Source organism: Aethalodelphis obliquidens, unplaced genomic scaffold (assembly GCF_003676395.1).
Source record: "Aethalodelphis obliquidens isolate GAN/ISIS:26980383/991018 unplaced genomic scaffold, ASM367639v1 scaffold5, whole genome shotgun sequence".
Taxonomy (NCBI): Eukaryota; Metazoa; Chordata; class Mammalia; order Artiodactyla; family Delphinidae; genus Aethalodelphis; species Aethalodelphis obliquidens.
The window spans coordinates 37,288,537-37,303,341 of record NW_020837949.1 but is presented as its reverse complement, the minus strand read 5'-3'; the positions used below and the strand labels follow the sequence as shown (position 1 = coordinate 37,303,341).

General features: G+C 40.7%; 1 protein-coding gene across 3 annotated transcripts in view; it reads right to left on the bottom strand.

The window, feature by feature from the left end:
• The window catches only part of IMMP2L (inner mitochondrial membrane peptidase subunit 2), a 902,508-nt gene extending 890,168 nt beyond the window's left edge, over positions 1 to 12,340 (bottom strand). For 2 of the 3 annotated variants that reach the window (XR_003431923.1, XM_027102165.1), the window contains exons 1-2: positions 12,292 to 12,335; positions 11,688 to 11,760 (exon numbers count right to left, since the gene is read on the bottom strand). The gene's annotated coding sequence lies outside the window, so the exon portion shown is untranslated. Of the gene's footprint in view, positions 1 to 11,687; positions 11,761 to 12,291 lie in introns of all 3 variants that reach the window. The other variant, XM_027102163.1, reaches the window with a different exon arrangement.
• Between the last annotated feature and the right edge of the window lie 2,465 nt (positions 12,341 to 14,805).

Genomic DNA, 14,805 nt, shown 5'->3' with positions numbered 1-14,805 from the left:
GTTGAAAAATGAGTATTCACTGAAGTTTTATTTTGCATTTCTCTTTTATGAACTGCCTTTCATATCCTTTCATATCTTTGTCCATTTTTCTGATTGTCGGTCTTTTTCCCAGAGTTGTTATTTTCAATATATTTATGAATTAGCCCTTTTCCTACAGTATGAATTTTCCAATTATATGAATTAATATATTTATGAAATTAGCCCTTTTCCTATGATATGAATTGCAAATCATCCTAGTTTGCCTTTGCTTTTTTTTTTTTTTTTTAAATAAATTTATTTATTTATTTTTGGCTGTGTCAGGTCTTCGTTGCTGTGCGAGGGCTTTCTCTAGTTGCGGCGAGCGGGGGCCACTCTTCATCGCGGTGTGCGGGCGTCTCACTGTCGCAGCCTCTCATTGCGGAGCACAGCCTCCAGAAGCACAGGCTCAATAGCTGTGGCTCACGGGCCTAGTTGCTCCGTGGCATGTGGGACCTTCCCAGACCAGGGCTCGAACCCGTGCCCCCTGCATTGGCAGGCAGACTCTCAACCACTGCGCCACCAGGGAAGCCCTGCCTTTGCTTTTTGATATAGTTTTTTTAATCTGTTTTTGGCAGTGCAGAATTTTAATATAGTCAAGTTTCACTATTCTTCTCTTTTATGGTTTCTGTGCATTTCTTACTTTCTATTCCCACAATTATCATAGTGAAAATCCTCACTACCTTATAAGTAAATTACAGCTTCCCAACTGGTCTGCTTTTCATTACTCCCTCTACCTTCCAACTGATCCTATACACTTGTCAGATTAATCCTCTTAAAATATTGTACATTAGTAGAGACACAAAAAGTTGAGATTACAATATAATAAAGATATCAACTGTCCTGACAGGAAATGACTATTACAGTTTTGTCTTGTATTAATTAAGCTCTCTTGAGCATTCTCAAACTCAGAAGTGTAAAGTTTTCTATAATTTTAATTCATTAGAATGTCACTGACCACAGGTCTACGTATTATAAAAGAGGGGGACATTCTGATTGAAAACTAGGATTATATTCAATACACCAACTGCCTCAGGATTTCAACTTTCACAGGACTATTTTTATGCTCTCCCCCCAGAATCTCTCTACCAAACTCTACCCTGCCCTAGTGGCTTCAACCACACAGAGCCTGGTCATAAGAGCTTTAGAATCCAGGTTTTTCTCACCATAACCAGGAAATAATGTGTCTCTGACTCTATACAGAATGTGACACTATAATTCATGCTTTTGGAAGGAGGACTAACATTTCAAGTTGGCAGCTAGGTAATAAATATGATTAGGAGCCAAGCACACAAGCAGAATATCCCAAAATGTACACCTTTCATAAGAAGATACAAGCAGGCTTAATCAGTAAGATAAATTCAGATTAAAAAAGTGCAGTTCCCCGCACCCGCCCCCAGGCACAGATAAATAAGCATCTTTTCAGAAGTACTACCTTCTTAACCCCAAATCATTATTTCCCTTGAGGACTCTTCTACAAAACTAAAAAAAAAAGAAAAAAAAATTTAAGTTGGAGACAGTAACCAAGTATGACTCATTAACCAAATAATTCTTCACATTTCTTTGTAATGAGTTAAAATTTACATAGGTTTCAAATAAACAGCTTACATACACAGTCCTCAAAATTAACCAATGAAGTACACTTTAATCTCCATTTTCCCAAAAGGAAAATGAAACTCAGAGACCAAAAGTTCATGTTCACATAGCTGATAGTAGAGCTAGCACTTGAATAAAAAGTCTTCATAACCCCATTCCATATTTTTGTCACTATACATCACCACTTTAATGTCTAGAAATTTACATTTAATGCCTATTTTTTAATTTCAAAATAATAGTTTTAATAAAATGTTTAGAGTATTAATGTCATGCAGCCATATACACCAGATATGCCTCAAACTATTAATCTTCTAATGTGTTTTCATAACCCATTTGTTCAGATTATAGTACTTCTCTTACCCATAAAAAATAGACTCATTAAAAACACAAGCTAATTAGTTTATAAAGTGCTTCAAACTACTCTTAGATAATAACACTAAATTGTTAATACTTAACAAACCAAATAATAGGTATTTAGTATCTTAATCTGACACTAATAAAACTCTTATTAAAGTAACTATTAAACAAATAAGCTCTTGGAAAAATACCAAAATGCTTAGTAAATAATCTGCTACCACAGGCAAACTAAAAATTCAGGCATACATATGTATATGTGTGTGTGTGTGTGTGTGTGTGTGTGTGTGTGTATTCCAAGTACATGATATTCTGGAAAAGGCAAAACTATGCAGACAGTAAAAAGATCTGTGGTTGCCAAGGACTAGGAAAGACTGATGAATGGGTAGAGCACAATGGATCTCTAGAGCAGTGAAACTACTCTGTATGATACTATAATGGTGAATCCATGACATTACACATTTGTCCAAACCCATAGAACGTACACACCAAGAGTGAACCCTAGGGGCTTCCCTGGTGGCGCACTGGTTGAGAATCTGCCTGCCAATGCAGGGGACACAGGTTCGAGCCCTGGTCTGGGAAGATCCCACATGCCGCGGAGCAACTAGGCCCATGAGCCACAACTACTGAGCCTGCGCGTCTGGAGCCTGTGCTCCGCAACAAGAGAGGCCGCGATAGTGAGAGGCCCACGCACCGCAATGAAGAGTGGGCCCCACTTGCCGCAACTAGAGAAAGCCCTCGCACAGAAACGAAGACCCAACACAGCCAAAAATTAAAAAAATAAATAAATAAATTTAAATTATAAAAAAAAGTGAACCCTAATGTAAACTATGAGCATTAGGCATAATGATGTGTCAATGTAGGTTTATCAATTGTAATAAATGTACCATTCTGGGAAGTAATGTTGATAATGGGAGAGGCTCTGCATGGGTAGGGGTGGAGAGCATGTGGGAAATCTCTGTACCTTCCACTCAATTTTGCTGTAAACCTAAAACTACTCCAAAAAATAAAGTATATTTTAAAAATTAAGGTAAATTATCTGTGGCAACTCTAATCTGTTCAGTCATTGCTTCAGAGGTGCACTTTCACCTGTTTAGAAAAGAACACCCTTGGCCATCAACCCTAACCTCCAGAGACATTCTGCCTCACACACCCACCACTCCTCCCAATCCTGCTCTGCCACTCGTAGCCTGCTCAGCATCTAACATGACATTGGTAGACTAAGTCCAAAGACACGGAGAAAATTAAGTATAGACAACAGATGCAGAAGGAAGGTAGTGGCTAAGAAGGTAAAGAATTCCGAAAGAGGGAAATCTGCAGAAAAATCCACAAGAGAGCACAGAAAGGAGGAAACAATCCTGAGATGCTCTGAACTTACTGGTCTACATAATGCGAAAATCATATGAAATTAAATTGTCCTAAAATACAAAACATGATATTACAAGCATTTTCCTTCTTTAAAAAATGTCTTTGCTGAACATGATTCCAAAACTAGAACTTGATAATGTGTTTAAAATGTGTCCTCCGGCCACAAGCAAGATGATTTTTCAAAAGTTGACCGTAAATGCTATAAACATTTTTCAACAGAAAGATACATAAAAGTGTGTGTGTCAAAGTGCCATTACAAAGACCTGGCTCTCAGAATAAAGTTTTGGATAAAATTGCAAAATTTTAATTTTTATGATATATTACATGGAAGAAAGACGTACATTTTTATCTTCTAGGTATTTTTAATCTCAGACGTCAGAAACACGCTATGAGTTACCAAACTGAGCAGGAGTTCACTGAGATCTTGAAACAGTCACACGGAACCACTGCGGGGGATGTGTGTGCTTGTTTGCTCTGTTCATCAAAGACGAGGCAGGGCTAAGCACTAGCAGACCCAAACACCTGAGTCATTTGGGAGAGGCTAAGGACTCCAGTGGCAAAACAGGGACCCATAAGACAGGCTTAAGAATGGTTCTGGCAGGAGTCACCACCATCACCACCACCACCACCTGAGCAAAAATCAACCTTCTGTATCTAAAGTTTCAGGGGAGGCACAAAGGCTGGAGTTTCACCAGGGATCCAACTCAGTTCAGTAAATACCAAGTAAGCACCAACAAAGTACCCAGCGCTAGGGTAAAGGTGCTGCAGGACACTGAAGAGAACTTGGTCTCTTGGTATGGGACTCTGGGGAAGCCTGAGTGAGGACAGCTCGTGGAGAGGAACCAACTTGCCAGCGCCGACTTGCCAGCCACTATGGAAGTGAATCTTTTAGCCCCAGGCACACCTTCCACTAACTGCACCTCCACCTGGTATCTGCTGACAACCTCACAGGACCCTGAGCCAGAACCACCTGAATTGCGGACCCATAGCAACCATGAGATAATAAACGATTACTGTTGTTTTCAGCCACAAAGTTTTCGATATGGTACAAAGCAACAGAGAACAAATGCATCCAGATTTTACATAAAAGGCTCAGAGAGGCTAACTTACCTACTACCACATAGGAGTTAGCACTTAAACCACGTCGGGAACCTAGTCTCTAGGCTTTAGATTCAGTTTCCTTGTCATTAAGTGACACCACTTCTCAAGTAAAATAAGTTATAATACTGTAAGAATGATCATTTCTATATGATTACACGACCGGCACTAACACACCAGGCTTTCCACAGCACAGAGATACAGCACATGTCGCCGCATACTTAACAGACATGATGAGACCTGCAATATAATTGAATTTGTGACTCTTCATGGTACTTTTTGGGGTTTTTACTATCTTCTGAAAGAATTCTGGGGTTTTTTTAAGTGTACAGATTTTGAAAATAAAAACCTAACATATTTATAGCATGTTAACACTAAACAATTATATTATTGACATTGAGGATATTTATACACTTTACAACCTTAATCACAATAAACATTTGTGTAATTTTAAACAGAATTAATATGTCACACTACGAAAAGTTCCACTGCTCATTGTTTCTTTAAGGATTTGCTTTTTTGCTTTAAGTCTTCAACTTTTAGCATTACACAAACATAGTAAAATATAGTATCAAAATGCTCATGATGGTGAAATCTTAAGTCCCATCCATAAAATGGTTACTATCTTGCAGGACAAGGTGGCTAGCTCTTAGTCTGTCTACTCCTAGAGAAAGTCAATGGAACATTTCACTGTTACAACCACATCTGCATGTAAATGTAACTTAACTAAGGACACATTATTATTAAAAGGAATTGCAAGAATTCAACCTACAATTTTTTTAGCCCCAAACCTGACACTTTTCTTCTGTACCATGTTTTAGCCAGTGGTTCTCTACTCTGAATGCTTAGGGCACTTTGGAAATTACCCATACCTGGACATCATCCCCCAGAAATTCTGATTTAATTGCTTTGGTCTGTTTTAGCCATCTAATATATAATAAACCAGTAGTGATAAATTCACAGAAAGTTTATGCCACAAAGGGAGAAACTGTGGATATCCCTACATGTTAGCTAAAACATCCTTATCCCCTAAGACAAAGATACCTTGCAATAAACGAAGCAGAACAAGAAGGAAGAAGAGATGGGAAACTCAAACCCATTCTGCTGTTTTCATGGAGCCACCAAAGAATATTTTATTCCCCTGATTCCTCTCCCTGAACCCCATCACCCCACACCTTAACTCCACTGCAAGCTTTAACTCAAGCATCACCTCCTCCATGAAGCCTTCAGGATCACACAAAATAAGCCCATTTTTCGGCATCCATCTTACCCTGAACTCTACCTCTAAATAGCACATACTGCACAAGGCATTTATTTACACATCCATTTCTCTTACTGGCCTGAGGGCTCCTTAACGGTAGGGTCCCTATATTATTCATCCTTCCCATTTATATATCTTTGTATCCAGAGCCTTGAAGATAGATAGTAGATATTAAAAAGTATTTGCTGAATTGTATGGTTTTTGTTTTTGTTTTTTTATGTTTGGTATGGTTATTTCCGCCTTGGCCTCCTAGTAGACACTCTTCTGAAATTTTTCAACTTCTCATAATGTATGCAAAAAGACCAGACATGTTGAGAGCAAGACAGCAGTGGAACCCTAGGTCAAGAAAGAATAGGATAAATGGGGTAAAATGAGATACCCGAAGGTAAGATCAGGTATGAATTTTTTTTTAAGCAAGAGATTAGGCAAAGGGACAACTTGATTTTCATTCACAAGAAGGTGTGACTAAGAACACTGATTACAGGCAACCATATTTTCGTATTTTCGACAGAGCTTTTAAAATTCTGAACTGAAGACCAATGAAGCCAGAAGCTCTGAGAAAGAACCCAGGCCTATCTACTCTAGCCCCACTCCCTCCCCTCCTGTTTACCCCTTCACCCAGGGCAGTTTACTCTGCCCAGAACCTGAAAAGTTTTGCTTTCTCTTTTCTCCCAGCCTCTCTGGCCACTCTCCTTCAGCATCCTTACATCTTTCTTTTTCTTGGTTTGTCCCTAAAATGTTAATATCCTCTAGGACTTACTTTCAGCCTTTTTCTCTTCTCTTTCTATGCAGTTCCTCTGAGCACTTTTATCCTTACCCATGCCTTCAACCACTCTCCATGTGGCAAGCACTCAGAAATCTGTATCTCCAGCCTCCCCAGCTCTTGTGACGCTCCAAGACCTTATCAACTGCCCCCTAGATGCCTCCAACTCACCAATGACATGCCCCACAAGCACGTTAAACACAACGTGTCCAAATCCGAACTATCACCTTCCCCCTCAGATCTGCTTCCTCTTCTCTTTTCCCTCCCACTACCCAGAAACCTGGCAGGCATTCTAGTCAGCCTCACTCTCCCATTCCCTTCACATTCAAACAGTCGCAAAGACCAGCCAGCTCTCCCTCCTGCTAGATATTCTCCTACACATTCTCACTTCTGAGCACCCCTACTACTTCTGCCTTTGTGCTCTCAACCTCCTGTCATCCACAGTAATTGCACTGTCCACTCCGGCCCCCAATCTTACCCCATCCCCACCCCACTGGACCCCAATCTACCCAGCACACTGCTTTCAGGGTGATCTTTCGGGCCATTCACATTTCTTCAGTGGCTCACTACAACACATGGGATGGGAAATGCGCCCTGAATTAGCTTTCTACTTTCATCTCCTTTCACTCCTGACTTTGCCCTTCACACTCTAATATAATGACCTGCCTACAGTTCCCAGAACACACTGTGCTCTCATAATACCACACGACTATTCATGTTATTAGCTCCACCTGGAAATGCTCTGTGCTGCTTGTCACCCTGCCCAATCCTACTCAGCTGTCAAGACTCAGCTCAAACAACCACGGCTAAAGCCCTTCTCTGGCATTCCTGTCAGGGATCAAGAGCTTCTGCTAGGCTTGTTTTGCATGTGTAGGTATCTCCATTAGAGCAAATAGCACACAATATTTGAACTGTTGGTCAAGATGTCCACTGTCCTATAGACTGTAAGCTCCTTGGTCAAGGAAAGTAACTTTTCAACTTTCTGTCCTCAGCACTAGTTCAATGCACACAGCATACAGAAAATTTTAAAAAGGAATTAATGTATGAACTGTAGGCCAATGAAAGGAAAAAAGATCAACAGAACTTTAAGTATAGAAAAAGAATCCAGATCTTAAGGAAGTACAGACATCTATTATTAAGTCCCACCCATTAAAAAATAGAAACATATGGTTATTAACATAGTACAAAGGTGACAAAGAGAAAATCTGTCATTGGACTAAGCAGGCAATAAGGAGCTAAGAGTCTCCAAGGGAGCAGCTGACAAAAGATTAGCAGAAAGGTCAGAGATAAAGGTGGTTCTTTCTCTGAGTCAAGTAATTCATCAACCTGAGTCCATGGACTAAGCAAAACACTGGCACCTTCCTCTCTCAGTTCACCACTCCTCCCCTTTGTCATGATTCTCCATACCCCTTTCCCAGCCCCACTACCAAGTCCCAGCTTCAGTGGGTAATTCCCTCCAGCTGGAGCCACAAGCCTGGGATATAAGAGAGGGGAAGTCTTTGTTCTCGTGGCCAGGACCTAGAGGAAAGAAAATGAAAGTGCTATTTACTGAGAACCTATTTCGTACCAGGCATTGTGCTACTTTAAGAACACTCACTGGGACTTCCCTGCAGTCCAGTGGTTAAGACTCCATGCTTCCACAGCAGGGGGTGCGGGTTCTATCCCTGGTCAGGGAACTAAGATCCTGCATTTCCGAGGTGAGGCAAAAAAAAAAAAAAAAAACACTCCCTAAATCTCACAGTAATCATTTATAATTAGTACCCCATTTTACAGATGGGAAATTTGTGTCCAAGGTCACACAGCAATGACAGAGCTGGCCCAAGAACCCAGGAATATTTCTCCAGAGTATTTCTACACCCCTGACCACCTCAAAATGGAGAGATGTGGTCCAGCCATTCTAGGTTGCAACTCAGAATACATTATTCTCCAAAACACTATTATAAGTGTTGGTTACAGTCTATAGTATCACTAATACACAAAGGCACACAATGAGTTGGGAAAGCTTTGGAGTCCTGGCCTGGAAATCTAAATGCTATTTGTTATTTTATTTGTTCAACATGACAAACAAAAGTGGTCTTGAAAATTTGAGGAATACAAGGAGTTCTTAAGTGAGGCTTTTCCTTAAGAATATTTTCTTCCACAAAAAATCACCAAGGATAGAAACTATTTCACCTTGTTAACTTGTAAGAACCATGACACTAGAAGACACCTGTGGGAAATATGCTTATCTGACCAGGTGCTCATTTACAGTGTGCTGTCATTTGAATAAAACATCATACTAAATCCTACAGACTGCAGCTTATGATAGAAATGCCACAAACTACAACAGTACAGCTGATTGCCTGTAATCTACTGACAAAATGTAGTCTTTAGCAAAGTGAAGCCAGATGTCTGGTGTGAAATCAGATGTCTGTGGACTTGTCTTTCTTGGCTTCCAGAACAGTATTAGCTACACTAAATACACAGCTTAGCTGTATATTAAACCCACGACTTGGCAAAATCATGACAGTTTGGACATGAAGCATCAGAATTTTTATTGTAATTCTTATAAACCAAAGACATTTCTGAAATAAAAATCCTAACTTTAAACACTCAGCTAAATGTGGTAGTATGTCTTTCTCACTGTGGGAACAGCGTCAGAGCTTTTTAAACACATTATGGAAACCCTTCCCCTTCACTTTTCAAGCTGACACTCTTTCCGCTGTGGAATGATCTGATAGAGGGAATCAGGTGTCAGTCCTTGTCCCAGAAATTCTAGGATCAGACAGAAAAGGTGATCACCTGTGAAAATGCAAATACCCAGGAAGCTTAGCACCTTTAGGAAAGTAAGTACTAGAATGCTTTCCACAATCACAAGCAAGATCAAAAGAAAGTGGGTGACCCGATAGAGAAACAGGATGGGAAGTTAACAGTATCTGTGTACCAGGCACTGTTTTTACACTTTCTTTTTAATATACTCATTGTTCTGTCTTGATAGATGAGAAGTTAGGGGTAAAGAAGTTTTAACTGGCCTACAGTCGCAGAGCTAATATAAGAAGAGTCAGGATTCACATCCATGTCTGAAAGACTATAAAAGGCATGCTACTTCCACACAGGATTTGGAGTGGAACAAAGAGCAGAGGTAAATAGCCAAGAATATGAAGGTAAAAGGCAGAAACCTACCATTTTTACCCAGCAGTGGTCGTCTGAGACTGATTTCAGATGAGACTCACATTCTACCTTTTATAACCTTGCAAGATTTAATTTTAAGTAACTTTTTTTTACCTTATATAACTTTTGTAACCAAAAAAAGACAACTTGTTTCACTTCAATTTAAAAAAAAAAGAGGTTATGAGAATTCCCTGGCAGTCCAGTGGTTAGGACTCAGCACTTCTGCTGCCGGGGGCCTGGGGTTCAATCCCTGGTCAGCGAAATAAGACCCCGCAAGCCACTCAGCACGGTCAAAAAAAAAAATTGGGATTGACATATACACACTACTATATATAAAACAGATAACTAATAAGGACCTACTGTATAGCACAGGGAACTCTTAATACTCTGTAATGACCTATATGGGAAAAGAATCTAAAAAAAAGTGGATATATGTATATGTATAACTGATTCACTTTGATGTACAGCAAAAATTAACACATTTTAAATCAACTATACTCCAATAAAAATTAAATTACAAAAATAAATTTTAAAATTAAAAGAAACAAAAAAAAGTGAGGCTAAATGTAAAGAAACCCACACAAGTGCACAGCCTACTTTAGCATTTATTTTCCTAAGTGCATCATCCTTAACATTGTCCATGCTTTCTAATCGTAGGTCATTTTTCTGGAACAATTCAAAAAATTATCCTCATCTAATTATAATGCTGGTTCAATACATTTATTACACTGGAAAATGACTATAACTTTACTACAGGACACAAATCACCATGGTCAGTCATCCTTGAACGTTCATTTCTGAAAGTATCAGTAAGGCAGGAAATAACGCTGTTCTCCCACACCACTGCAACCACCATCAGCAGTACAGTGAATGTCTTCTACATTAACACTTAACTATTCAGAAAAACCACAGAAAACCGGTAAAAGGCCTGCCCCCAAATGGTCATCTCCAACAGTCTCCTCATTCTCACCACCTTACTCACATCAAAGTGCTCAGCACTCTGGTAAAAAAAAAAATATCTATTGAATCAATAAATGAACCTATCACCAATAAACAACTATTTCCTGTTTTTTTCAGAAATGAAGTTATGTGGCCATCTGCCAGTTGAGCACACACAAATAATAAAGATTCAGGACACAGGCCGCCAATGTCAAGATGCCATGGAGGGCAATTCCAGTTTTCCTGTGTAAGTATCCAAGAATGTGATTTACAAAATCCTTGCCTGTGGCTTACCTGAGTTTTAACTAATTCAAAACATTTCTTTATATGGGACACAGAGGATGCATAAGGTGTTTCCAAACTTCTGAGAGCAGTTGTGTCTCATTTCACTAATACTAGGGGTGGGAGGGATCATGGAAAAGTTCCAGAGAAGAACCGTTAAAAGAGCCCACACTGAAAAATCACAGCAAACCTTCAAAGACTTCAATATGCTGTTTGTCAACGTTTCAGAAGTGAAGAGAATGCTGGTGAGGAGGTATCAAAGGTAAAGTCAAGAAGAAAACGCCCAGTCTGGTCATTTCTCCCTCCCAAAATACCTTTCTCTATGAGCTTAAGAGAAGATCCCAAAAGAACTTCAACACTTGTAACACTGTTATTAACTTTATGCTTTGGAGTCCTAAAGGATTTTTACAGGAGTCCCCTTTTAAAATGTAAAGATCCTTGGAGGGGTTCCTGTTCATTATCAAGGACAGCCGTGATGCTTTAATTTCACAGTCTCAGAGATTATTCCAAGTTAGCTAAGAGATGGGGGCCTGAGGCAGACAACTACAGGACAACTACAAGACAGACAACTACCGAGAGGTGAAGGGTAATGACAGTTTTCTGCCAGGTCAAGTGGCTAAAAGGGACCTATGCCAGCTGTCAAAGTCCCAGCCAACTTACGGACTCCAAAACACCTGAAAATAAAAACCTCTTCGACTTGGAGCCTGTGACCCTTGAAGGTGGGCCTTAGGTTCCTGCTGAAAACGTACAATTTGGCCCCAAGATCCAAGGGCAGTTCTGGATCTAGTCCTTCTCTCTCTGGCTCGCTCTCTTTCAAGATAAAGTCCTAGCTCCTTCCACCCCTAACCATTCCTTACTTACCCTTTCTCCCGTTCCTCCTCGGTGAGAAGGGGTAAGTGGTTACTTTGTGCCCTCGCCCAATTTGGCCAAAACCCTAAAAGTAAAAATGACAGAGACAAACACGTGTTTTAAAACCCTGACATTCAAGCCTCTGGAACTCCCACCACTCGCCCAACGTGTCCAGACAGAAGGCAGCGCGTCTCCACAGCGCTCCCTCTCGGCCAGGACTTGGGCCGGAGTTGTCCCCTCTGGTGGGGGGCACGAAGAAAGGGCGCGACCTGGGGGCGCCTGGCCAGCGGGGAGGAGCGCGTCGGCTCCAGGCCTGGCGTCCCGGTCTCTGAGCTCCGGTTTCCTACCCACGTTGGCGGAAGGAGGAGGGGTCCGGGGTTGGCCGCCCCGCGGGGGCCTCAGATAAACACGCGCCCGCACACATGCTCGCGGTCACCACAGGACTCGCGGCCAAGCAGCCCTCCGCCTCCCAGCAACACTCGTCCCCTCTAGGGCTAACTCCGGGCTGAGGAGCCCAAGCCCTGGGGGCCACCAAGGGTCGGCAGCGGCACCCCACCTGCCCACCCCAGCCAACCTCACAGCCCCCTACCTGCCCCCAAACCCCCGCCCTCCGCACCCGCTGCGCAGCTCTGCCCAAGAGAAGTCCCCGCGTGGGTTCCGCCCTCCGCCGGCGGCAAGCTCCGCCCCCGCCCCCGGAGCGCGGGAGCTTCGCGAAGCTCCGCCCCCAGCGGTAAAGCTGTACTTCCGAACGCCTGCGCGGGATAGTTCCAAAACCCGGCCTGGATCTGAAACGGATCAAAAACAACCCTTGCCTAGCAGGCTATTATTGACCGTTTGCCCTGAGCTCAGCGCTGTACTAATGGCTGAGAGAGGGCAACAAAGAGTTGAAAATCTGTGAGACTGTGACTTCATCCTCTCCCCTTGTTTTACAGATGAGGAAACCGAGACCCCAGCAGTTGTTTTGAGTGCACAGCTACAGTGGCAAGCTGCCTTATTGGGGCTCTCCCCTCTGGACTCGTCCTTTCGGCGTTTTTTCTACTAATGTGGGTACGGGAAAACTATTCGATGTTGCCGCTTCTAAACAAGCCAGAAGGAATAACCCAGAACAAGTGTTTTACTTTGGAGAAACTGGAATTTCATACCTAAGCTTTTGCATTCAAATGACACAAACTCTTAACTGGGTTATTAAAACCTTCGAAGAAAGTGAAACCTACTACTTTTTTTTTTTTTTTTAACCCTTCGCCAATTATATCCTTGATTGTGTCTGTCTTTATCGTCCTTCTGGATACTGACAAACTATTCTGTGCAAATCATTCAATACAAATCTAAGTACCAGACATTCTGGTACTTTGGGTTCAAAACTAATTCTAAAGTTTTAAAAACCTAGTCAGAGACTTAAACGGTCCTGATAACTAGAACTATTAGTCTCCTGAGGAGAATAAAATTGCTCTCCTGTGAAGGGGTTGTGTAGCACTTTTGTAGTTTTTCTTATTTGTCACGGAAATAATTACTGTAAGGTAAGCTCTTCTCTGCTAGTGCTTAAGGACTTAATTCCAAGAACACTTAGCTTGGAAGACCACCCTCATGGAATAGCAGTGGGGACCAATTTGTAAATTGGACTGGGATCTATTGGCACTAATAATTAATATTAATAATTAATTAAGTGGTCCCAAATTAAATAGATGGAGCTCCTGGCCACCAGGAGCTGACTGTGTGGAATGGAATGTATGTGGAAAAACAACAAAGACAGGTATGTGTGATTTTTATTATAAAGGAATGTAAATAAACATACAAAAAGAGTTGATAAGTCTGATCAGACTTTGTCACTAAGATTCATGAAATGTACTTAGGAAGCTGAGGTAATCTGAAAAGGGTACAGTACACTATATGACTCCAACTATCTGACACTCTGGAAAAGGCAAAACAATGGAGACAGTAAAAAGAGCTGTGGTTGACAAGGGTTATGCTGGAAGAAGGGAAGAATAGGCAGAGCACAAAGAATATTTAGGGCAGTGAAAATATTCTGTATGATACTGTCAGGGTGATGCATGTCCTCATACATTTGTCAAACCCCATGGAATGGATAACACCAAGAGTGAAACTTGATGTAAACTATAGACTCTGGGTGATAATGATGTGTCTGTGTGGGTTCATCAGTTGTAACAAATGTACCACTTTGATGCTGGGATGTTGATAGTTGGGGAGGCTCTGCAAGTGTCGGGTCTCTGTACTTTCTCCTCAGTTTTGCAGTGAACCTAAAACTGCTCTTTTAAAAAAAAAAAAAAAGACTTCTAAAGAAAAAGAAGCTGGCTAAAACTTCAGAACATCCCATATTCTTCAAATTCATCAGTTAAATTATAAACTGAATATTTGGCTTTATGTGTGGAGTTGAAACATAATGAGTTGTTTCCTTAGATGAGAGCAGCATTCTGTTTGGCATTTATGTCATCAGGAAGAAAATGAATCATCTATTCCTAAGGTATAAAATTGAACTGTGGTTAGAGATCATGTCTAATGCTCAAGGAGATATTTAAACAAAGTTAACTTGAAATAAAGTTTATAAATTCTATGAATACATTTATATTTTGAATCTATTCCTATTCATACATACTTACAATTAGTAAGCAAACAGTGCAAGATATCATAGAATAAAAGGTTTTCAAAATTCTTGGTCTCAAGATCTCTTTACATTCTTAAAAATGATTGAGGACTTTAAAGAGCTTTTGTTTGTGTGGGTTATATATGTCGATATTTACTGTATTAAAAATTAAAACAAAAAATTTAGATGTATGTTTATTAACTCATTTTTAAATAATAAACCCATTTCATGTTTACTATAAAGAACATTTTTTTGAATAATGAATACATTTTTTTAAAAATTAGTGAGAAAAGTGGCCTTTTTCACATTTTTTGCAAATCTCTTTACTCTCCGGCTTAAGAGAGAGTGTTGGAAGCTCACATTCTGCTTCTGCATTCAATCTTTTGTGATATGTTGTTATAGCTAAGATATTTTGAGGAAAACTGGCCCTCATTCAAATCATGGTTGAAGAAAGGAGGACCTTGCAAACCCCCTAAAAGGGTCTCAGAAACCCCCAGAGGTCCTCAGACCTCACTTTGAGAATTCCTGCCA